The sequence below is a fragment of the Crocodylus porosus genome, unplaced genomic scaffold, assembly GCF_001723895.1.
Source record: "Crocodylus porosus isolate Cpor-Errol unplaced genomic scaffold, CroPor_comp1, whole genome shotgun sequence".
Lineage (NCBI taxonomy): Eukaryota > Metazoa > Chordata > Crocodylia > Crocodylidae > Crocodylus > Crocodylus porosus.
In genome coordinates, this window is record NW_017728909.1 from 26,587,150 (window position 1) to 26,612,380 (window position 25,231).

A 25,231-nucleotide genomic window follows, 5' to 3' on the forward strand; every position below is an offset into this window, starting at 1 on the left:
TGCAGAGTGACCTTGCACTGGATCTGTCCCAGTGACCTACCCTGTGCCACTGATCCAGCACATGGGGCCAGTAAAATCGAGGACCACTATTTTAGTCTATTGTTAGTTTGTATTTTTTATAAGCTAAGGAAGATGAGAACTGTGCCTATTATAAGCAGAAGTAGGAAGTGAAAAACAGAGCTTCTAAATTTAGTTCTAACAAGATGATGGGTCTCAGAGGTGGTCTTCCCAGAGTGAAGATTTCTAGTTACTCTAGTGTATACACCACTGAAACAAGCGAAGCATGTTACTAGTGCTAGAGCATGGAAGGATCTATAAATTTAGAAAAAGAATTTTATATTTGGCATCTGCAATAGGAAGCTAGTTTAGGGTATGAATGTTATTTGTTGAAGTTCATAATTTGTTGCTATTTCAAGGCAAGTGAGGGGATGGACAGCACACTAGTATTTGTAAATTTAATAAAAACAAAGAGAAACACATTGTTTGTAACTTCCCTGGTGTCAAATTTGCTTTATTACAAAGAATCCTAGAATTCATGTAACTCGAAATATTCAGAGCAATAAAATAGTTCTAATCTGATCATCTGGATTTGGGTAGTTCCTAGCAAGGAAGCTGTTAAATGAATTATTTTAAATTTTTGGAACTTTCGAAACATAAGACTTCTTAGGAAAAAAGAGTTGTATTTCCAGAACAACCTTATTGAAGAGTGAGAGCTAGCACTAACTAGGGGCTGATTTTTACTTTTACATATTTGTTTCCTTACATGTTTGAGAAAACTTTACCTCTCTGAACTTCATTTTAGATGTCCTATGACAGGAGTTAGCAATGCTTTTGGGCAGAGCGCCAAAAACACCTGAACCTCGACTTGTAAGATGTTGCTATGGCAGGGGAGCTGCAAGGGGCCAGATCCTTGTTGTGGCAGAGCAGCCTCAACCCCTTCCCTGCTGTCTGCCCTGAGGCTGGCATGCATCTGTCACGAGCAAGAAACCAGGCCAGGGCTCCACAGACCTTGGTGCAGGTCATTGCAGCCTCCCTACTGCCTGCTGTGAGCAGCCCAGGCTCTGTGGCAGGGGCCTGCCCAGAGCCTGGGGCCATGGCCCCGTCCCTCCTCCCCACCATCTGTGTGGAGGTGTGTGCGCAAAACAAAATGTTTTGCGGGTCACGCTCTAGTATGTATGCTGGGGGGTTGCCAACCCCTGTCCTATAATGTATAACTGCTATATTTATTCAGATATGATGACCCTGAAGATTATAACATGATTATGAGATGACCTCCCAATAATTAGGTTCTATACATGGGAATTTCATTAATTTGTTATAATTTTCCAGGTATAAAATCTAATTATTGCAGGTTTTCTTCAATTTTTGCCCCCTCCCATTGCTACAGCAGGGAAAATTTTGGGGCCTGAGGGCAGTCCCTTCCTTGCTGTCAGACCCTGCTTTCCTTGAGCATATGACAGTGAAAAGCAAATTTGAAAACACTGACATAGTAATAAACATACCTGTAGTAACTTGCATATAGGGAAATTACTATAGGTACCCTTAGACTTAGTTCATCTAGAATTTATGAAGTTAACTTATTTTCAAACTGCTGCAAATTTTAGTACACATACTCCATAAACACTCTTTTAATCAGCACTTCTGTACTTACTTTTATAGAGTACAAACTATGCAGGACATTAGTCCAAAGCCAAAAGGTTCATGGTTTACAGTTCATGACACACAGTTCATTTGGGCTGGTTCCCAGCAGACACAACGGCATTTCAAGCCAGGGTGACCCCACAGCTCAGCACTGCTGTATGTGTGTGTACCCCAGCTATCCCCCACAGGATTAATGTTTAATTAGCCCCACTTGTGACTGGAACTAGGTGCTTTTGTCATGAATCCTGGGATCCTCCAAAAATGTATATGCAGATGAGGTCCAGGGCAACCTGGTCCAGCTCCATCTGGAGGGAAGGGCCACACTAATCATATGTGATGGGCTGAGAGGAGGGGTGATGGAGGGATTTTGGGTAAACTGTTTCAGGCCCAACAGTTTACTTTTAAAGGTGGCTAAAACGCAGGGCTCATTGGAAATGGGAGTGCAGAGGAGGTCTAAATGTATTCAGTGTAGTGGTTCACCATGTCTTGAAAAGAAGTCGGGGAATAAGGGTACTGAACGCAGTGGGCACTACCATATATTTTATTTGCATGCTTTATACTAAACTGTCCTTGTGGTAGGTTCCTGTCAATACATTTTCTCCATATGGTCCATGTTTTATAGTCATGCTCAGTGTTGGCTGTGCTTAATCGACATTATAGTTTGTTTCCATTGCTAAGCATATGCTGCTTTCGGCAGCAGCTTAATGATAAACAATGTATTTAGTGATGTTTCCTTGTATGTGAATGTAAGGTGGGGCTTTTTGCATGCATGTTGATTTGGGGGGAGGAATCTCATCTTGTATTCAAGCAAATATGGTAAACCTCTTAAATTTTGGTAACCCTCCCAATTTATGTTACAGGAAGCTCTTTTGTAGTCAGTTCATAGGTCAGTTTATCTATCTTTTTGCGTCTTTGGTGAAGAAGGTGAATTTGATAAATAAACATTTGTGTTAAGGTAGAGCTGGCTGGGATATTTTTTACCAATAGCAAAAAAATAAAAAATAAAAAAAAGGACCATTATAGGAGCTTTGTCAAAAATTACATTAATTTAAAGTGAAAAAGTTGTTAATTAATTTGTTGGCAATTTTTAAAAACCAAAACTTAAAAATAAATGGATTTCATTTTTTCTTCTTTTCATTCTTTTTGCCACAATGCAAAACAGTAAACAAGATATTTTTTATTGTATTCATTTGTGCTTTTTTAGTCTAACAGTAATTTTTTTCAACTTGAAAGTTGTGTAACCAATGGGAAAATGAAATACTACTTTTGCTAAAGCAGATTTAGTATTGAAGGGGCAGATTATCATCTAACTGCTAACTCTGGACATCTTGCATCTTCCTCTGGGGTATGTATGTGTGTTGCTGGCCCCTCAAACTAGATAATGGACAGCAAACCTTGACTTTAATGCTCTATTGCAGTTCTTGGATTTTTGTGTAATATAGAAGACTGCAAGTGTTAGTATGGTAAAATAGCAAACTCGGAGGAGAAAAACCATGAGTATAATTAATTTTTCATTTAAATTTTATTTATTATCTTACAAATGTAGAAAAACAGGACTAGAAGAAGAACCAAATTTACATTTTTTAGAAAAATGTGAACGTGTGCTCAGTTCTGTGAAGAAAAATGTAAATTTAATCATTTTAATTAAAAAAAATGAATAACTTAAAAGGTCAGAAGTTGAGAAGCTGTAAAACATGAAGATGAGCTATGATAAATCATAGCTCTTACACAATACTCTTGTCTAGAAAAAAAATACAGTTAAGAGGAAAACATTATGTAAAGGGAGGTAATTTCTCTCTGTTTTTAAAAGAGAACTAACACTTTTTTTGCATATCGCATTCCCTCAAATAAAATACCCTGTTTTTTGGGAAGGCAGAATGAGGACAAAAATATTCCAATTATGGCTACATAGAGCAGGGACAGAGCCTGATCTTCAGATGACTCACCCTCCCCTTATCGATCAGGTAAAAGCTACAGTTTTAATCCTTAGAAGGACTCAGATTATAATGATCCATGAAGTCAGTTAACTCCCTCAGCACTGTCTAAATACAGTTGCCACTACTGTTGCTGAGCAGTTGGTTTTAAACTTTAAGTGAAGCAGGAGTTAAGGTGAAGTGTGACTGAAGCCTCCCCCTCTTCCCAAGATCTGCTCCTGTTGGACTCTATCCCATCGTCCATGCAGCTACTGGAGGGAAGAGAAACACTAGCCATCTTACAGCATCTCTCTATGCTTCTGTTTGGGGCAAAAAATCAACTTCCCTGCTTACGACATGCACTTTCCCCTGAAAATCTGCCTTCCAAAATTGTGTTGCATTTGGACAGATTTGATCTCAAAGAAGTGCTTAGAAAGTTAGCTTTTTATGCAGCACCCAACCTCAACACCTCAAGAGCACCTAATTGGAGCTTTTCATGATTTAAGATTTAGTTAAATATTGATTTTTTTACAGAAAATTCATGAATTCGATTAGAAACTCAAATTGGTGTGTGGGTCACATTGTTTTGTGATAAACCTTTGTTAAAGGTATTTGGATTATAGTAGGGGTAAATTTGCTCCAGTGTTTTGACCCATAAACGTAATGACTCTGAATATTATATGAGATGCTTATGTATCAATAAGAATGCCAGTCTTTGTCTTCACATCACTTTACGGGTATCACTTTATTAAAAGTAACAATACTGAAATATTGATGTGACCATTTTATAAATGATGAAACAAGCCCAAAGGAATTAGATAACTTGTCTGTGATCACTAAAAAGAGCACTTTTCACAGTTTCAATTGAAATTTAGCAGTTTATAGCTTTTTAAGCCTGTGCTCAGTCTAAATAGACATTTGTCTTCCTATCAACACAAACACATCATTTGAAAATTACTTGCATTAAAAACAAATCTCTTTAGTTTGACTGTCTTTACTGAATCTCTTTGAATTTTAATTATAAAACCCATAATCAAAATATAAGTATAGCAGAGACCTCAGATCATCATACCTCAATTTGTTCTTGGTTAAGTGAAAAAGAATTCTTGTTCATGATATATGTATTACATAAAGCTTGTTTTCAACAGATGTTGATACTAAACAGTTAGTGGAGAGGGTGGTGAAAGAGGCGGAGCATTCTCCAGCTGTGTTTTATTTAATGTCTGACTGCAGTGATACTACACAGACTGAAACCAGATACATCCATGGAACAGCTGCTTTCCTTGAACAAGGTTAAATTTCTCATGAGATAGAGAAATAGGTTTGGAGCTAGTTTTATATATATAGTATTATTTGTAAATACATATGCAATATATTTGTAAATACATATGCATAGAATTGTGCATATTTGTAAAATATAAATTGTAAGCAGATTCTAATTTATTTAGTCCGACGCCTGATTTTTTTTTATTAATCTTTCTAATTATGTATAACAACTCATGCCACCTTCTTTTTAGCAAGGCACAGCATATAATTTTCATTCTTATTAAACTATGTAATATGTTTACATATGTTCTATGTAATATAGAAATTTGCTTCAAATATATCTGGTTACCATTTAAATTTAAATTTTTCCTATATGTTTATCACCTCGAAACTGGTTTTCCACTCTGTTTGGGTTCCAAGTACTTAACTAGCTTCAGTATTAATATACTTCCCCATATATACTACATTAACTTTGTGGTGATGTGGCTAAGGGTTTCAGAAATAGGAGATTAACAGTAGACTTGACTTTTTTTCTAAAGGCTGTGGTTACCTAGGAACTCCTACTGTAGTCAGTAGTGTGGTAGGAGTTCCTAGGTGAGCATAGCCTTTGGAAAAAAAAGTCAAGTCTACCTTGAAGCTCCTATTTTTTGAAATCCACCATTGCCCTGCTTAGCTGACTTGGGCAGGTAGGAGCCAGGGCTGTGAGCCACACCAGGACTGTCAGCCCAGCCACTCAGCATTGGGGGAAGCAGCAGCCACCACCTCACGGACCCAGCCCCAGACCCCCCCCCCAGCCCAAACAGGTACAGCTGTGGGGTGGTGGGCAGCCCCCACATCCTTTGGTATTGCCCAGTTCATCTTACACTCTGCATAGCTCTCAGCCCTGCTTGGGCTGAACCTTGGTTCAACCTTGATCGACCTCTCATACAAAGAATGTGTCATAACAACAAAAACGAAGGTGAGCACTCGGAACAACATTCTGTATAAGCCCACCAACTCAAAATGGGGAGCTAACCCCTTAACCATCCGAACTACTGCTCTGGTTCTCAGCCTCTCCTCTGCTAAGTATGCATGCCCTGTGTAACAGGGTTCTCATTGAGACCCTGTTGTTAAGGAAAAGGGGGTAGCTGGAAATAATTACACCATGAGGAGGGCAGGCCCCTGGCCCTAAGGAGCCAATGGCGGCTAAACCCCAGAGGATAAAAAGGAGAGGAAGAAGAGGAAGGGTGCCTTCGGGCACCACAGAGAAAGAGGGAGAGGAGCTGTGAGAGAGACCCCCCAGATAGAAGGATCTGGGAAAAGAGACCCCAGTGCAGGATCAGAGGGATCCCAGAACCCAGACTTCGCCTTATCTTGCCTTGATTCCATCAGAGCAGTGGTGAGTGCAGGGAGAAGCAGGGCCGTGCCGCATGCTGGAGCCGCGGCCAGCATTAAAGATCGGGGACGCTACATTGAGCCAGAGGGGCAGCAGGAGGGATTACCCCCCGCCCAGACCCCTGAAGAGTCCGGGTGACTCCAGGACCCCAAGGAAAAAGGGATACTGAGAGCTGAGCAAGCAAGCCCCGACCGCAGGAGAGCCATGGAGCCTGCACGCTGAAGCTTTTCGGCAAAAGAAGACGAGCAGTGTTTGTAACAAGCCGCTAATTAGTTAATTAGCGGTGGGAATTGAACAAAAGGAAACTTTTCTTGTTTTTTCTTTTTACTTTATTTAAATTACGGGGGGGGGGGCAGGCTAGGACTCAGGCAAGACAGAGAAGCCCAGAGACTCCCTTCGCTGGGCAGGAGATGAAGAAGGGACCCGGTGGACCTTGATCCTTCAATGCCGACAAAAGCAAGTCAGCATACTACCACACTTAATGCCCCCAGTATAAGGGGCTGGAGATCCTCTGCTGAGTACAGAGGGTGACCCAGCTGAGATTCAAGATTAACTCTTTGGACTGTCATTCACCCCTCCCCCCCTTTTTTAGAGGGGAATTCCCTGTTAAACCTGTAAACCACTGAATAAAAGCCAAAAGGAATAAAACAAGTTATTCCAGCGTGGTGCTTCCTGTGGGTGCTTCCTCTGGTAACAATCACTTCCTCCCCATTTTATTTCTTTAAGATCCAAGTCATGGCAGGCTGGAAACACAAGGAAAGAAGGGGTACTCCACAGACATGCTGACACCCTGTATGGGAGAGATCCATACACACTAAGTGCCTTGACCCCTTTCTGAACACTAGCTGCCAATGCATCTTAGGATGTCTGAAGCCTATCTACCTAAGCAGTGTGTACCTGTTAATTGGCATTGTTCTTCCTGACATCAGAAAAGCAGTGACCAGCAAGATAGGATGATTGAAGGAAACTTAAGGATGTGGCACCTGCTGCATCCCACAGCACACACACATCTGAAGTTATGCAGAAGCTTTATCACCAGCACCCAACCTCTCATTGCCAGACCCCAGGAAACATAAATACAGATGTAGAGTGGAGGCTGAAGAAAATACCTGATAGCGGATAAATGAACTCTTCAGCAGCTGAGTCCTTACTGCCAGGGGCTGATGAACCATGGAAACGGTGTCAATGTCTCAACTGCCTATGCACCAGAGTTGGATGCTTCAAAGAACTAATGAAGAAGCGGAGCTATACCGTTGGTTCAACCATCTGTGACTATGGCACACAACCGCAGACTGCAACACCTGCTGCTTGAAGGTACATGTACAATGAAAGACCTTGCAAAGTACAATAAACAAGCACAAGCATATGTAACAAAATAGTCAAATGTGGTGTAGAGACACAAGGAGAGAAAAAACTGGTAAATCATATAAACTTCAACATGAAAGATGCAAAAGAAACTAAAAGCAGATAAATATAACTATAAAACTGCCAAGAAAAACAAGTTTAAATTTAAACAAAATTAACTCTCTTGACTTATTTTCCTTTTTTTCCATCCTGCCTGGCTCTTGGGTCACCGGGATATTTATTCTTTTGCTTGTCCATTATTTGTGCATTTCAGAAGAACTGCAGCTCTTGTTTTCTATATAGAGGGCTGAAACAGTAATAAGCGTTGTTGTATGCATAGGGCATACAGTGCAAATTAAAAACAAGCCAGAATCTTATCAGGGGAAAAGGCACAATGCTGCATTTATTGGAACGTAAAACATGCAACATGAAAAGAATAAGAACAGTAAGGTTATTTGCTTCACTCATTCCCATGCATACTCATTCATTCATTCATCCATTCATTCAAAAGAGACAGGCACACACACACACAGAAGTTAGACTACAAAGGTTAAGGTGTTGCCAAGTTCTAAAGTTGCTCAGGTCAGTCTAGTAGCCAGCCAGGCTGACCATGAGAGCTGGAGTCAGGTCTTGTTGTACATGCCCAAAACTCCTTCTTGCAAGTGAAAAAAAGACCCAAAGCCTTGTCTTTGTGTTCATTCTTTATAGTGATAGCTGTCCATACAAACCTATGGATTCAGCTGAGTCAGACGTGAAGGTCATCCTCTTGTCCTGTTGGCAGGCTGGGTAGGTCATGATCTTCTGGCTTTGTGCTCTGCAATCTTCAGGGGGGCTTTCGCTTGCAATGTTCAGCCATCATGGTGAAGCATGATTTAGTATTTGGTAATCATTAACTACTGACTCAATGCCGCTGCAGTTCTAAAGTCTGAAGTTGGGAGACCAATAAGTCAAATATGTTAAAATCATGAGACCACTATGTCCAATATATTTATGCTAAGCAATAAGAAATTTAAAATAGATGGTTAATTCCAGGACACTAATAATGACTGATCACATTATTATAAAAAGTAAATCATAACAAGGCTAACTTTATCTTAATGGTTAAATATTTCATTATAGAAAAATAGTAATATAATCAATCAAAGCACTTATAGTAACTGCAATACTACATTTGCCCCCTCCAGCCCTTTCAGGTGTTCGGGGAGAATGGGCCACATTTTTTTATAAGCTTTGCATCTGTAAAGCTAGGTATTGTGATTTTATGGTTGCAATGGCTTGTAGTTTTGAATACATACGCCACATCCAAATGCACGTGGCAAACATTCCTGAAAATATGATTTTCATTATGATTGAAAGAATGTTTAGCGGGTGTAGTTCTATATTCAACATTCCATCTGCTGTGGGTGACCACCCAAAAGTGCTTTCCTATCAAGAGTGTTTAGTTATGTCACAGGAATGAGTGAGGACATCTGTGATTTGTTTACTGTCATGATGGACTTGAAAATAAACTACCTTTGCTCCAGTTATTACGTCAGAAACCTGTTGCTTAATTTCTGGATGGGTTAAAAGGCTCTGCAGTAAGGCATAAGAAGTACCTAATGGAACAAGGTGTGAGTGCTGATCTTTATATTTTGCATATCCCAAGGTGAAACTGTGTTGGATGACCTTATTCCAAATATAATTTGTCTCACCCATTTAAGGCAATCACCTGGCATAGGCAAATGTTGCCATCAGGAAGAGTTACCAGTCATTTACCCTTACTATGGGACACCGGGTTCTTAGACAGATGCAACCTTTTCCAACATCAATAAGAATGGACTTATTATCGATCAAGCTCTACGGTATACTGACATATCCCTATTGTCCGCACTAAGACATACAGAGGCTGCAGTATATATTCCAAACAAATAAAGCCTGAGTGGTGTTCATACATGCTGGTGAATACAGCTTCATATCCATCTACAGTTTTCTGAGCCCAATGTCTATTTACGTGGGGGAGTAATATAGTTCCATTAATTCATGCTCCTAATACAAAAATAGGAAACACTAAATCCTTGCTTTCACCATAACTTCAATTTGAAGAGGTAAAGCCATAGTATCAGGATCGTATTTGAATCCTATCAATTTGTTATAAAGCCATAACCATGCTGGTTGCTTGGTAGCTTTCCACATCAAATTTCTTAATTCCACGGTATGTGCCAATTTGCTCCTTGTTCCATTAGACTGTAAACTACACCCAGGGATCATAACTGAGTTTTGTACATACAGTAAAGCAATGGATACATTTCCCTCGAAATTTATAAAAGCATAAGCCAATACCTGAGTATCAGGTCTGTGTTCCTTTTCCACTGTTTTTACTATGTCAGCAAATGACATCTAGAATAACATGATTAGAGCTAAACTTTTATTAATAGGACCACCTAAGTGAAACAGTGTCCCTCCAGAAGCATTGGAACTGTGGACATGTAGCAGCTTTGTATCTTTTAGGCCCCAATCAGGTGCATTTATTCTAAGTGTAAATGCCTTGCCTGTAAGAAAAAAGATGAGTCAAATCTTATTCAATTTGTAAAATAAATAACAGAGCAATTTACTTTTTAGTCGTATAACAGTTTACTTCAGTTTTCTAGAGGCTTTTTTAGTTTCAGATGTGGATCCTTTAAAAATTGCTCTAAAATAGCATATGTAGACTTTTAAAGCAGTGCCCCTCTGTGTCCTGCCCGGCTGGGGGGGAGGGGCAGTTGACATGCAGCAGATGGCACCCCCACACTGCTTTCTCTCAGCCCCCATCCATATGCCACCAGCCAGGAGGGCACTCTTGTAGGGAGATGGGGTTCGCACATGGTGGCCACCACCGCACCACCGCCATCACTGCCGTGCTGCTTGCCTGTAGAGCCAGATGTGTGACTGGCTGCAGGAAGGTAGCGCAGTGGTGTGGTGGTGGTGCCGGCCGCTGCATGCAAACCATGTCCCCTCCCCACCCCAGGCAGGCAGTGCGTGTGCAGCCCACAGAGGGGCGCCACTGCTGTTGCCCCCTCCTCCCCCAGCCCCACCCTTGAGAGCAGGCACAGAGAATGAGCTGAGTTGCAAGGCAGGGAGGCACCATAGTGTGCCATGTGGATCTGGTGGCATCCAGCGTCCCCCTTCCCCAGGAAAGAAGGAAAGTATGAGAAAGCACTGAAGGAGATGTTGCCAATGCATCCCCAGGCGCACTCTGTCCCTGCCCGCCCACATGTACCTCCCATTCTTGATCTGGCTCCCCCAGCCCCCTCCCCCCACACGCACTTACTGCTGGGGTGTGTGTGCCTGTGCCTGCATGTCTGTGGGGCTGGGGGGCTGTTGTGGGGGGAGTGAGGGGTACCAGCAGGCTGGGGAGGCTGTGGGTGGGGAGTGAGGGGCACTAGCAAGGCTGGGGGGGGCGCTGTGGGGGCCTTTAATTTTAATCATGGATTTGGGGGGGTTTATCAGAGAATGTGCAATTTTTTTATCAGCGAGTTTGCAATTTTTTTATCAGTGATAGCTGATCCCTGGTGATGAACCTCATAAACAGGAAGTACTCTCAATTTAACATTATGTATATTACACAATATATTGCAACATACAAGCTTCCTACCTCTCAAGTGTTCTCAGCCACCCCCCAAAAAAGGGCAGTTTCAATTAATGTTATGTTGAATGCTTATATAGCAGACCGGCGTGTAGCAGTATTTAGTCATGGGAAAATCAAATAGGTGAAACAATTAATACCTCACAATAGCAGCCAGTAGGATACACTGTGTACACATCACAGGAGCATGCTTAGCAAAAAACAAACACTTCATATTTCTCTGCGAAGTCCTTTTCTTTCTTTGTGTAATACATGCAAGTTTTAGACACTTCTCACAAAAAAGCGGATTACTTTCTTTGAGTTACGTATGATAAATGATTTAAAAGCAACAGTTTTGAGTTTAGGTTTTATTAAACCACAAACACTAGTTTAATGTAGATTTCTGCTTCATTTCACTTGGACTTTAGTATAAACCTAAAGTAAACTTTTTAAGGTTACTGAAAAGGGTTTTCAACTTTGTGGACTTTGAAGATTCAAAGAATGTGCGAAGTGGTTTTTAAGAGCAACTGAAATAATTTTGTGGCAGCTGTACTGTTTTTACTTCTCTGTGTCCTCTCTGAACTTGCCCATGGTTGTTGCTTGCTGTAAATTATCCAGAAAATATTTCTAATTTATATGGCACCCTTCATAGTTTTTGTAAGTGTTCTGTCTGCATGGGTGAGTTTAGAGACCTGCAGGTCTGAACAGTAGCGTGAGACTAATATTAATATTTTATTAGGTGTAAAGTTTTAACAGGAATTCATGAAAGCAGCTATCCTCATAGTTCAGAATCAGTTCATTTTTGAGAGGGTGGAGGGACCTATGACAATAGCTGATAAGTGAGTCTGGAAGAAGTCAGTATTTTTATTGGGAGAAGCAAGAGTGTCTTTAGCTTAGAATAAGCAGTATAATATGTATTTCAATGGGGAAATATCATACGGTTTAACATGAGAGGTTAGCAATGCATGTCAACATGTTAGTTTTGTGGGACTGGATAGATACATAATTTATATAAAGATGAAAAGGAACATTTCTTTTATACCAGTATTCTGGACTTTATTCACATGTAATGTAAAAATCAAAAGGTAAGCCAACTGAATACTGTCCAGCAACTTTTCTTTTATTAGTGAGATTTATCTTTTTTTGTTGGCTAACATAGATTTTTTTTTTTCAGTTATGAAGTTTGACAGTACACCCAAAGCCTCAGATGGGCTTCATTTTTAAAACTAGGAGAACATTTTAAAAATACTGTTGAGAAGCAATCTTCCCAGAATGTGATTCTTGACATCTTTTCTTGATTAACTCATTTTTAATAGTGAGAAACTATTTGTTACTTAATACTGTTGTTTGTGATTAGAAAATAGTAGATGGGTGAAAAAGCAAAAGCAAGAGGCATTTTTCTCCTTGCTTTGCATTGTCTCATATTCTTTAAGGCTGGCAAGCCAGCTGGCTGGCTGCCTTGTCTAAAATCACATTTAGTGAGATGTTTCAGGTGTCTTGCCCTAGCAGTCTTCCCTGAAACCTTTAAATAAAACAGATGATTTTTTTTTAATCAGCCCTTTAAGTCCATTTCAGTAGAAGACAAGAGAAACCATCTCTCATCCTGCTTGGTTAAAACAGTTTCGAGTTTGTTTATAACTAATCTTTGTGGTTTTTAAAATGTGTCAGCTTCTGTCTCTTCAGAATTCAGAAATTGTAAGACCAAACATTTCACACTGTGGTTTTTAATTATTTCAATTTTGTAATACATTTTTATGAAGGAGTTTTGTAAAACAATTATTGCAGGCTACCTCATAGAAGTACTATAACTGCATTGTAGATGGTGAAAGATCTGTTATAGCTTCTAATCTGTTTTTATGCCCAGAGGCCACTTGAGCAGGGTGTGGGGCCTAGGGCAAATCAGCCCATGTGGGCCCCGCCCCTGCCCCAGTCCCATGGGGCCCGAACACAAAGCAGTTGCAGCCGAGTAGGGCAGGTGGGAGGGAGCAAGTGGCTGGACGTGGAGCCGCTGCTCCGCCCAGCTTTGCGGGGCCCTCCAAAACGCAGGGCCCAAGGCAGTTGCCCTGATTCCTCCCCACCCCTCCTCTAAGCTGGCCCTGTTTATGCCAGTGAACCATTGTTTCCTACAATATAATTCCTAACTCCTTCACAAAAAATTATTTAGCTACAAGAGAAATTCTGTATTTAGTACTCTTCAGCCTTAGAACAGAATAAATGTGGAAAATCACTACCAGAGCATCTGTATGGCAGACATGTAAAGATGATCGCTCGGTCTGGGACAATACATTAATCTGTCTGTAGAGAAAATAAATAGAAAAGCTAAAAAACATGAACAAATATATGAATACACAAAACTTTAGGACAGCTCAAATAAGAACATGCAGCTATTAAATATATTTTAAGTTGTTCGTAATTGATAATGACAGGTTGAAAACACCATATTTAGAAATATTTAACACCTGCTAATGATACTTGAAAATGTGGGTGTGTGAGAAAATACTGTAACAAAAAAGTGAAGTAATCACATTTGCAAAGACATAAAAGTTCATGCTTTGGAATTTTTTTTATTTTTTTATTTTTTATTTTTTTGCATTTTGAGATCACTACTGGAATATTGTGCCCACTGCCATATTTCAAAAAGAATTTTGAAAACCTGGTCTGTTCAGAAAATATATACATGAAAGTACCAAGGTCTTAAAAATGCACTTTTTGCAGAAATTTAAGGATCTCAATCTGTTTAAGCTTGCAGGTTTTCCCACTGCTTGCAGACATGCCCCAATTCAGGGCACAGTATCCAGCAACATCTGCACATGTATCATGGCACAGCTCAGCATGCTCTGTGGAGCATAAGTGATCATGCTTCATGGATAACTTGTATTTCCAGCTAAAGTGTAACACCTGTACAGTTACATGTAGTGTTACAGGATTCCCTGGGACCCCCCAGCATCCCACAGCCCTCCATTCTTCCTTCCTCCCTCCCCTTCTTCCCTTCTTCCAAACAGGGCAGGGAGGACTCAAGATGCATCTCCCTATTACTCCCTGACTTTGTAGAAACTTTGTAGCTCTCCAGCTAGTGCCTCTGCACTTTGTAGCACTACAAATGAACACATGTCCCTACCCTAAGTAGTACCAGTTTTGGTAACTGTCAAATTATATTATTTTAGGACTCCTGTAGAACTTGTCAAAATTGACACTAGTACTGACTGTAATAAACATCTCCCTTTGTTATGAAAATTTTGGCCGTGAGATTCATTTTGATATGTTGCTTCAGTTATATGTAGTTCAGCAAAATATAGGAAAATATTAACAAGTAGCCATTTTTTTACATTTCTACAAAACAGGAAGAGAGTGACATAGCAGAAACTTCCTCAGTGTCTTAGAAAACTAAACTTTCCCTACCATTCACCTCAAATTACTGCCTCTGTTTTTAAAAATGTTAATGACAGAAGAAAAATTATTTGGCTAGAATATAGCTGTTTTGTTAAAAAGCATTAGAAAGTTGGAAAGATGTCAGCTTACTAGGAAACAATGTATTCTTGAAAAATGGTCAAAAGGTCAAAAGTTTCATTTGTTACACGTACTTCTTATGATGAAAGTAGCTTAAATTTCTGAGGCATGTAGAATGAATATGCACCACTATGCCTGCCTTCTGCCTCCTCTCCTGGAAGGGCTGAGGAACAGGGCTAATTTAGGATGATAATTTTTGTGATGTAGTTCTGGGTAGAGATACTTTTGATTGTCATTTCCTGTCTTTGTTATACTCCAGCTATCTTCACTATTACCCATTTTGCTCACCTTCAATCCCATGTTCAAGCGTTTGTCATTGGGTATATTCTTTCCTTGCTTCTCTGAGCATGAGCTTCCATTTTTAATATTCCTGGCTATTAAGAAATATGGCTTTGTCTTCATGGCTAGATCCTTTACTTCCGCCTTTTTATGTCCCTAATTGTCTTCCACACATCATAGAAATTCATCCTTTTCTCGAAGTTTTCTAATGTGCCCATTGTCCCTCTTCCATAAGTATTTCATGGTACATACTTGTGCCATGAAGCCAAACTGTTTACATTAGCCATACAATTATGTTACAGGATGCCTACATGTTTGTATCACTTCTTTTGCTGAACTTATAATAATAATAATAATATAAAGCAATTAGCAAAGGAGACTCCATATTGCTATAGATTTTGCTGAAATGTACTAAAAATTGCTGTCATTGTTGAATATTTGTGAATTTGGCAATCTGTCTCTGTGTAATAAATAGCCTTTCACTATTTGAAGAGGAAGTACACGAGTGCAATAAGAGCTGGGTCATTCATATCCAGGTGGTTCACAAGCCACTTAAATCAGAGCAGATTGCTGAATTATGGGTGACTTTCATAGCTGCATTTTGTGGCTTTTTATTTCAAATAGTGCCGCTTCTAAGCTGAAGTTCTCAGAAGGTCCATGCAGCTGTTTTTTCCAGCTCTGGATAGCTAGGGTGACCATAAAGAAATCTGGGATACTGCCCCGCCACCACATTTGCATGCTGCTGTAGGCATTGTCAGAGACCGGTGGGCAGGGGCATGAGCGCAGTCTGGCAAGAAGGCAGAACTGCCTGGTGCACCACACTGCTCTGCCTCCTCGCTGGACTGCACCACATGCCCAGGACTCTCTCATTTTAATTTTTCCCAACTTGTTGGGACCAGCTTTTGAAATCTGGGACTGTCTTGGTGAAACTGAGATGTATGGTTATGTATAACCCAGGTTGTATTGCCTCAGCTTCACAGTGGAGTAAGGAATGTGGATTCCATGAAGTGCCCGTGTTCTTCAATGCTGAGAAGAAATTTGTTAAATCCACTTCATATTTTAGCCCCTGATTTACTTTTGTATCTACATCTACAGTAAGATTAAGCACATGTTAATAGCTAGAAAAAAATGCCAATAATTTCTAAACAATATTAAATCAGGGTTGGGTGGGATCATAACATTCTTATTACACAGACAAATGTTTTTGTAACCTGCACTTAAAAATATACAGTGATGGAGATTCCGTAGTCTCTCTAGATAATCTGTTCAGTGCTTAATCACCCTCATAGTTAGAAAATTCTTACTGATATCCAACTTAAATTTCCCTTGCTGCAACTTCAGCCCTGTTACTTATTGTTCCTTCCTTTGTGGAGAAACAGAAATGGTGTTCAAAAGTCTATCTAGAGACTTATTATTAAATCACCCATTGATAACTAGTTGCTGTCCTTCCAGTCTTCTAATACAGTCGTGACCACAGTTACTCACCTTGGGAGCAACATCCTATCTTCCACTGAAGTTCAAGAGTGGGGGGGGCGGGAAATGGGTGACCCAAAGTGAAGGTGACCCCTTTCTCCCTCAGCACCGCTGAACCGCTCCAGCTTTCTCTGTGGGGAGCGTGTTCCAGGGTAAGCGGTGTGACTGCAGCTCCTGGTAGCCCAGGCTGCACTGTCCCCCCAGAGTCATCTTGGGGAGAAGTGGTTGGGGCTTCAGCCATTTTCCAGAAAGATGCAAATATCATGCTAGCAAGCCACATGCAGCTTGTGAGCCTTGGTTGCGCTACCATGATGCTAATCCATCATGTCTTTTAGATTGTTAATCAAAATTGTTGCTCTCCTCTGGACACTTTCCAGTTAGTCCACATCTTTCTTGGACTGTGGTGCTCAAAACAGGATGCAGTACTCAAGGCAAGTCCTCATCAATGTAGAATAAAATGAAAGAATTTCTTATAATCATTTGTATATGACAGTCCTTTTCACACATCCTAGTGTACAGTTAATGGTGTGTGAATTGTTGTTTCCCTCCACCCTGACAATATTACATTGTCAGTTTATATTCAGCTTGTGATTCGTTATAACCCTGAAGTCTTTTTCTGTAGAACTGCAGTCTTTCCCTAGTTTGTATTTGTACATGGAATTGTTCCTTCCTAAATGCAAGACTCTACTTGTGCCTGTTTAACTTTATTCAGTTAATTTTGGACAGTGTTTCCAGTTTATCAGTCATTCTGAATCCAAATCCTAATCCTATCCCCCAAAGTGCCTGCAGCTACAACCAGCTCAGTGTCTACTGCAGATTTGCCAGCTGTGTACTCAACACCACCTCCAACACCTTAATAAAGATACTGAACAGTACCAGACCAAGGGTAAATTCTGGGGGAAGCCTACTTAGTATCTCCGCTCAGTTAGACACTGAGCTGCTGATGACTAGTCTTCAAGCATGATTATCAAACCAGTTATACATGCATCAGGGCTGTGCAAAATGGCTATATGTCATTTCGGATTCAGCCGTTTCAGGGAGAGTGATTCGTTTCAGTGTTTTGGATCACCCGTTTTGATTTGGCTGAATGTGTTTCGGCATTTTGAAGCTGTTTTAGCACTGATTCAGAGATTCAGATCGGCCAGGGAGATGCAGGCACAGCCAGGTGGCTGCAGGTTCTCCCACAGCTCCTCCAGTTGTGCCTGCCTCACCCCAGGTGGGGGGAGCCACGGGAGAAGGCTCCATGGCTTCCCTGCCCTGCTCCATCTCCCAGCCCCTCCCCATGGGAGGAAGGGAAAGCCCCCACACTCATTGGCTGCAGCAGAACGATCAGGGCCTCTGAGGGCTGGTGGCAGAGCCCCTTCCCCCCATGCAGCACAGGGCAGTGGGGCCAGTGGGGATTGCCGCCCCCACTTGGCAACCATGTAGCAGCTGCCCCATGGTGCAGGTGCAGCCATGCTTGGCAGGGCACTACACGCTGTCTGGAACTGGGGCCGCTGGGGCTGAGTGGTGTCGAGCTCTGGGTTACAAGTGGATCCACCCCTGCTCCCAGACACCATGTGGCACCCCCGTCATGGGGGGGATGATCACCACTGCCCCCCATACTGCGCAGGGGGGCTATGCCATGAGCCCTCAGAGGCCCTGATTGCCCTTGCTGCAGCTGGTGAGGTTGGAGCTTTTTTTTTTTTTAAGTGCCAGGAGGCTGAGGCTGGGCAGGGCAACCATGGGGGCTTTTCCCACGGCACCTCCGGCTACACTCGGCACAGGCTGCGCCGAGCAAACTCAGATGCTGGCAGTGGCCCCAGCTGATAGTGGCAACATGCTGTCATCCTGTGCACAGATCTGGAGGCCCGTGCCCCCCAGGAGGGATGTGGGGGTGTACTAGACTCCTTCCCAGGGGCACAGACCCTGAGATCTGTGCACGGGATGACAGCAGGCTGCTGTCCCTCCCCCAGAGCACTGGGATTGGAAGGGACCTCAGGAACAGATTGCATACACTACCCAGCTACAGGTGTCAGTATCAAAGCAGTCTTTCTGCCCCTCTTCCCCTTCCCTCTTAGTTTCTTTTTCTCTGCAAGCCTGACTCTGAAACATCCGAAACGTTTCAGGTGGCTTGGTTTGGTTTCGGAGATGTTTCAGAGCCTTCCGTTTAGTTTCAGATTTGGTGTTTTGGGTGCCAAAACGGGCTGAAACACCTCCAAAATGAAACTGCTGCTGAAATTTCGCACGGCCCTAATCTCCATCCTCTGGTACTTTTATCCAACCTACATTTTCTTATCAATCATGACGCCCAAGATGAACATGAGCCACCGATGAGATACTGCAGCTGGCAAAGCAAACAAAACTCTGACTTGCATCTACCGATGCATCTTGAGTAAGACCCAGGATGTCATCCTCCTGCTGTACTCTGCCTCGGTGAGGCCGCAGCTGGAGTACTGCATCCAGTTCTGGGCTCCACAATTTAGGAAGGACATGGAGAAGCTTGAAAGAGTCCAGAGGAGAGCCGCACGCATGATCAGAGGGCAAGAGAACAAGCCTTACGAAGAGAGTGTGCAAGCTATGGGAGTCTTCAGCCTGGAGAAGCACAGGCTTAGGGGTGAATTGGCTGCCTATAAGTACGTAAGGGGTGTACATCGGGATCTGGGGGAACTCCTGTTCACTAGAACACCCCAAGGGATGGCAAGGTCCAGCAGTCACAAACCTGCAAGACCATTTTAGGTTGGACATGAGGAAAAACTTTACTGTCTGAGCCCCCAAGGCCTGGAACAGGCTCCCCCCAGAGGTGATGCAAACACCTACTCTAGACACTTTTAAGAAACACTTGGACATTTATCTTGCTGGGATCCTATGACCCCAGCTGACTTCCTGCCCCTTGGGCAAGGGGCTGGACCCAATGATCTTATGAGGTCCCTTCCAACCCTAATGTTTATGAAATTTTGCTAATAAGAATTTCATGGGAGAAAATGTCAAAAACCTTGCTAAAAAGATGTGCGTCACTTCCATTGTTTTCCCCATCCACAGAGCTTATCACCTTGCTATAAAAGGAAATCAGGTTGAACTTGCTCATGATGAATCTATGCCAGCTGTTTCTGATCATTTTGGTATCATCTAGGTCAGTGATTCCAAAACCCTTTTTTCCTGTGGACCAGCATTAGAGTGGGACAGGGTGCATGGACCTGGCTGCCTCCCTCCCCGGGCTGCCCTGCCCCCCAGCTTTAACCCTGCATGCACAGAAGCTGCTCACCTGGGCAGGCAGATGGCGGTGTGCAACTAACCCTTCATGGCCTGGTACCAGGTTGCAGCCCAGTGGTTGGGAACCTCTGCTCTAGGTACTTCGACATAGTTTTCTTGATGATGTGTTCCATGGTATTTCCCAAGACACTATATTTGCCCTTTTCCAGTTGGCCAGGACCTTGCCCAACCTCCACAAGCTGCAAGGAAAAGAGCCAGTGATTCTGTAGTTGCCCTGACCAGTTCCTTGAGTACTCTAAAGATGCATCATTGCATGTGTCTCTACTAATGGAAAATGTCCAGCTTCCCTTAGTAATCTCCAACCTATTCTTTCTCCAGTCTAGTCTGTTGGTCTTTTCCCTATACTTGCTGCCAGGTGAATTCATCCTCTGATAGCTGACCTTATTCCTGAAGACTGAAGTAAGAAAAAAATTAATTACTTAGCCTTTTCTACATCATCTGCTACTCCAGGGTTGGGCAATCTGAGGCATATGTGCCATATGTGGCACAGGCAGCCTCTGCATGACATGTGACAGATCAGGGATTGGGGGGCAGGTAGCACAGCAGCAGATAGGGCAGGAAGCAGAAAAGTAAAACAATAAATTGGTCAGGGAGCACAGGAAAGGAAACAAAGGAGAGCAGCAGATCAGGTAGGGGGAGGGGGATTGGAGTTGCACTTGAGGAGTGTGCTGGGATAATTTATGGCACACCTGCCAGAAAGGTTTGGGCCCCGTTGTGTTACTTTATTACTTTTCCCATTCATTTAAGGGACCAATACTTTCCTTCTCTTACTTCTAGCATACTTGCAGAATGTTTTGTTGCTGTTGTTTGTTGTTGTCTCCCTTACTAGCTTAATCTGAAATTGTATGGTGGTGTTCCTGATTTTCTCCCTGCATGTCCATGCAGTAATCTTACGAACATCCCTAAGTCATATGGCTAAGTTTCAACATTTTGCAAAAAAATTTTTTGAATTTTGATTCACTGAAAGTGTTTGCTGTTTAGTCAGTCCAGTCTCTTGCTGCAGCTGTCTTACCTTCCCACTGGGATAGTCTGCTCTTGTACCCTTAATATGGTCGCTTTAAGGTACATCCAGCCCTGTTGGACTCCTTTTCCTCTCAGACTTGCTTTCCATGGGATCCTGCCCCCTAGGTTGCCAAATTTGTTAAAGCCTGCTTTTCTGAAGTAGTGTCTGTATTTCTGCTGCTGTCCTTCCTTCCTTTCACTAGGATCATGAACTCTTACTGTTACATGATCACTCCAATCCAGGTCACCTTTCACCTTTATGTTTTTGACCGACTGTTCCCTATTCATGAACACTAACAGCAAATCAAAAAGCATTTCCCCTCAGTTGGTTTCTCCACCTTTTATACCAAAACAGTTATTCCTCACACATTCAAAAAACTTGCTGGATCGCCTGTGTATTGGTGTTTACCCTCCCAATGTCACATTTAAGTAGTAAGCACCAGGCCCTGTGATCTGGAGACTTCTGTTATTTGGTTGAAGAAAACCTCTCCACTTTCCCCTCCTTGTTTGGTGGCGTACATCAGACACCCAGTGACATCATCTCTCCTAGTCTTCCCTTTTACCCTGACCCAGACAGTTACCTCCTGCTTGTATAAGATCCTCTTCAAAGCCCCACTTAGTACTTCTTCCCAGTTTGTCTTTGAGACATTGATGACCGCCTTCGAGCAGAATAAACCATTTATGCCCCCACCCATTAAAAGTTTCATGTACATCATATTTATGTATTCCACATGAAAATGTCAAGGAAGATGGTGTCAAAAGCCTTTCCAAAGTCAAAGTATGTTGCATCAACTATGCTCACCAATCCATGAAGTCCATCATCTTGTCATAGAGGGTAATCAGGTTGGTTAGACATGACTTGCTCTCTTGACAAACCCGTGTTGGCTTTTAATTATTTTTTTCTTAGGTGGCTATGGATGCTTTCTTCAAATATGCTCCAGTATCTTTCAGATATTAAAGTTAGACTGACCTGGTCTGTAATTACTTGGGTCCTCCTTTCTATTTATTTTAAAGAGGGGTGCAGTAATTGCCATTTTTCCTTCTTTCCTGGAGCTTACCAGTTCCAGTTCTGCATGAAATCTTAAAGATAATAGCCCATAGCTCTGAAATTACTTCAGCAAATTACTTGAGGACATTAGGATGAATTTGAAAATAGCTAGTTTATCTAAGTAATATCCAACCTGTTCTTTTCCTACTGTGGCCTAGGTATTTACCCTGCCCCCCTCCCCAACGTCCTTGTTTCTAACTGTGCTTCTAAATCTGATATGTAACCTTTTTAATCACATTTAAATATGCTAAGAAGCCAGAGGTCAAACACAGACTTTTCCTTGGAATCTGCATCAAAGTTGCCATTGTCTGTAAAACTTCTTGTTCAACCTTCAGTCCTTTTTAGAGTACTTGATTTAGTATTACAATTCAAGGTTATTTTCTTCAGAAGTATAATATATGGTGGATGAGTTCACAGAACTTGCAGCTAGAAATTTTGTTTGTACTGGTAAACTGAGCAAATTAGTTTTGAAAGATAAACTTAAAACAGTTTATGTAATTCTTATAGTCACTTTCAGTGTAGAGCCTAATTTTAAAGGGGATCCTTAAAATGTTGGTTAGGGGTATTAATTGAATTGAGAAAGTGGTTTTTGGTTTCATTTTGCTTATAGTGTAGGAAAAAGAGTGTAGGAAAACCCCAAGATTTAAACTCTTTCAAATTTTGCACAAGTTATTAGCTTGCAAAGGGGAAAACTTTGCAAACGTAAAGACATATCATTTTAACTTCTGTGGTTGTTGCATACGTATCTCTGACTCTAAGGCTTCTTGTTATTATTATCCTATAGAATTTCTATGATTCTTTTCCTTCCATAGGAGGAGAAGTAAGAAGGGTCAGAAAAATGCAATTTACCACTTAATTGAGAAAAATATTTAAACATTTAAATCAAAAGGAGTGAGATCTAGTACTAGTAGACATTTTTTGGGCTTAGTAGTTAGGTTTTGAGTTGACTGGAGTGATTTACAAATTTGTGCCAAATCTAATAGTTTTATCCAAAACCCCCCCCAAAATCAAGTTAAAATGTTTTGCTTCTACATTTTCAAAATTTAAATGTACTAAAACATTTTAAGATCAAACTTATCTAACTTTATTTTTTCAAATAAGACCCAAACATTATATATCATTTAAACCAACCAAATCATACTGAGTTTTTCATTTTACCCAGAGACTTGTAGAAGTAATTTCAGATTGATCCAAAATTAAATTCTCACACTTTAATTTTGGTTGGGCCAGTAGACTGAGAGACACTTGATTTACACAGAGCTATCCATATCCTCCGTTCAGTCACTTCAATGGGAATTTTGACCAGGCAAATAACACAGTCAGGTACAGGCTTTACTTTTTTTGAAATAGAAGAATTATAGATCTTACTAATTATGACAGTTGTTTGGCAACATGGTTATTTGGTTAAGATTTACATATAAATATCTATGATACTTTACAAACTAAAAATACATCATTTGAATTGCTTGATATTTAATAAATATTGCAGGATATTTATTTTCTCAGAAATAATTCATAGTTGATCTCTTGTATGTTGTCACATATTTTGAAAACTTCCTGCAACTGGTTGCATAAAATATATTCCTGGATATTTAAAAACACTAGAACAAATTACAGTTGAAAAGTGCTATCTGTTCATCTTGTGTCCAAGATGAGTGTAATTGTTAAGAAATGATAATGACTTTACAGCATGTCTCTAAGCCGTTTGATTAAACCCAGGTTACTTCATTTTACTTCTGAGTATTGTAATAAGCATTTACATCGTGTTTCAATCTGTTTACACCTTAGGGCTATTATGTGACATTTTTCAAACCCCTGACTAATTCCGCATAGCCAAAGAAGTCTACGCGCATTACTAAAAGACAATAAGGTGTATTTTCCATAGTTTTTAGGCCAAATTTAGGATTCTATCCTGCAAATACTTGAGCATGGTAAGACATTTTATGCATGCAAATAATTAAGTTCTATTACAACAAATACATTGCAAGAACATTTTTAGGGTGGGAAATTCCAACCCTTGAAAGTTAGGAGATGCCAGGATTCAGGTTGCCTGTGTAAATCTAACACAACCCATTTGTGCATGTACATCATGATGCAGTCAACTGCATGATCACATATTAGGTATTTTGTCATATACCATGCACACCTTTTAAAAAAAATCCTGCTGGAAATTGGGGTGTGCAGTATAAGAGAGGAAATGCAGTAATGGCAGTTTCTGCCACTTAAGCTTCTGCCAGGAGAAAAGGAAAGTAAGCACAGGATCTACAGGGAGCAGAAGAATAAGCAGACTTGGCTCCCCAGCTGCTGCTACTTAGTTACTTACTACAAGGAAAGATCTTTTTTTCCCACTTCATTTTGCCTTTCAAAAACAAGGTGTGTATCTTATTTCAGGATGTCATATGCAAGAAAATACAGTATTTTTTCTCCACAAAACCTCTGTTCTCGCACAGGGAACACAGGCTCACTTAATGGACAGCTGTTGAGTATTTGGTTTCCCTTTTTTTGTTCACTGTGTAGTACTAGAGTATCTCCACACACTAGGAGCTTATCTGTATGCTAGAATTAATTTCCCCATATGTGTTTTTATAGTGCCTATCTCTATAGTATCTGAAGGCTTCATGGTTATTGGTTTATTTTTCTCTCCTTGTGAGAGGAGGAGGCAATATTGTCCCTGTTTTACAGATGGGAATCTTAGGCACAGAGAATTCCACAGTCTAGAGCCACTCAGCTATTTCAAAGAAAATGTCTTTAGAATTTTTAGCACAGACAGAGAAATGCATTTATCCTTAGCCTTAGTCTTGCAAATGCCTAGGCCGTTTTTGGCTGAATTTCTCCAGAAGAATTTAAGCTCAGATAACCACATTGCATGGAAAATTAAAGTCCAAACACTTAAGATTTCGCAAATTTACAAGCAAGTGAAAAAAAACACAATCGTATAATGGGAAAGGCCAGGCACACTTAATAATACCACCCCTGTCTATAATTGAATTAACATGTGGCATCTTTCATACATAAAGGCTTTCAAAGCATTTTACAGTTACCCTGACATCTGTACCTGGAAAGATCATGGAGCAGATCTGGAAAGAATCCATTGTGAAGCACCTAGAGGAGAAAAAGATGGTCAGGAATAGCCAGCATAGATTCACCAACAGCGAGCCATGCTTGACCAACCTGATTTCCTTTGGTGGACAGGGAAGAGCAGTGGCTGTGATATGTCTTGACTTCAGCCAGGCCTTTGACACTCTCTGTCATGACATTCTCATTAACAAGCTAAAGAAATGCAGACTAGATAAAAGTACTGTTAAGCATGGGAAATTAAAAAGCATACAGTTGTCAACAGAGGAAAAATTTAATTAAGCAGCATGTAGGTTTGTGGAAAATGCTTTAGTATCTTTGATAGACAGAACTTTTGAGTTCAGTAAGGAAAAGAGAAATATGGATTTCGTAAAAACTTACTTTGAGATTTCACAGGGCACTTAAAGGAAAAATTATGGATTTCTTGTTGAAATGGAAATCTGTATTATATAAGCAAGTGGTTCTTGTTTGAAAGA

The 25,231-nt window shown here is 41.0% G+C and overlaps 1 protein-coding gene across 1 annotated transcript in view; it reads left to right on the forward strand.

Moving 5' to 3' along the window:
• Positions 1 to 25,231, forward strand: part of WDR70 (WD repeat domain 70) — a 261,442-nt gene that overhangs the window by 165,107 nt on the left and 71,104 nt on the right. The gene's annotated exons all lie outside the window — the stretch shown is intronic.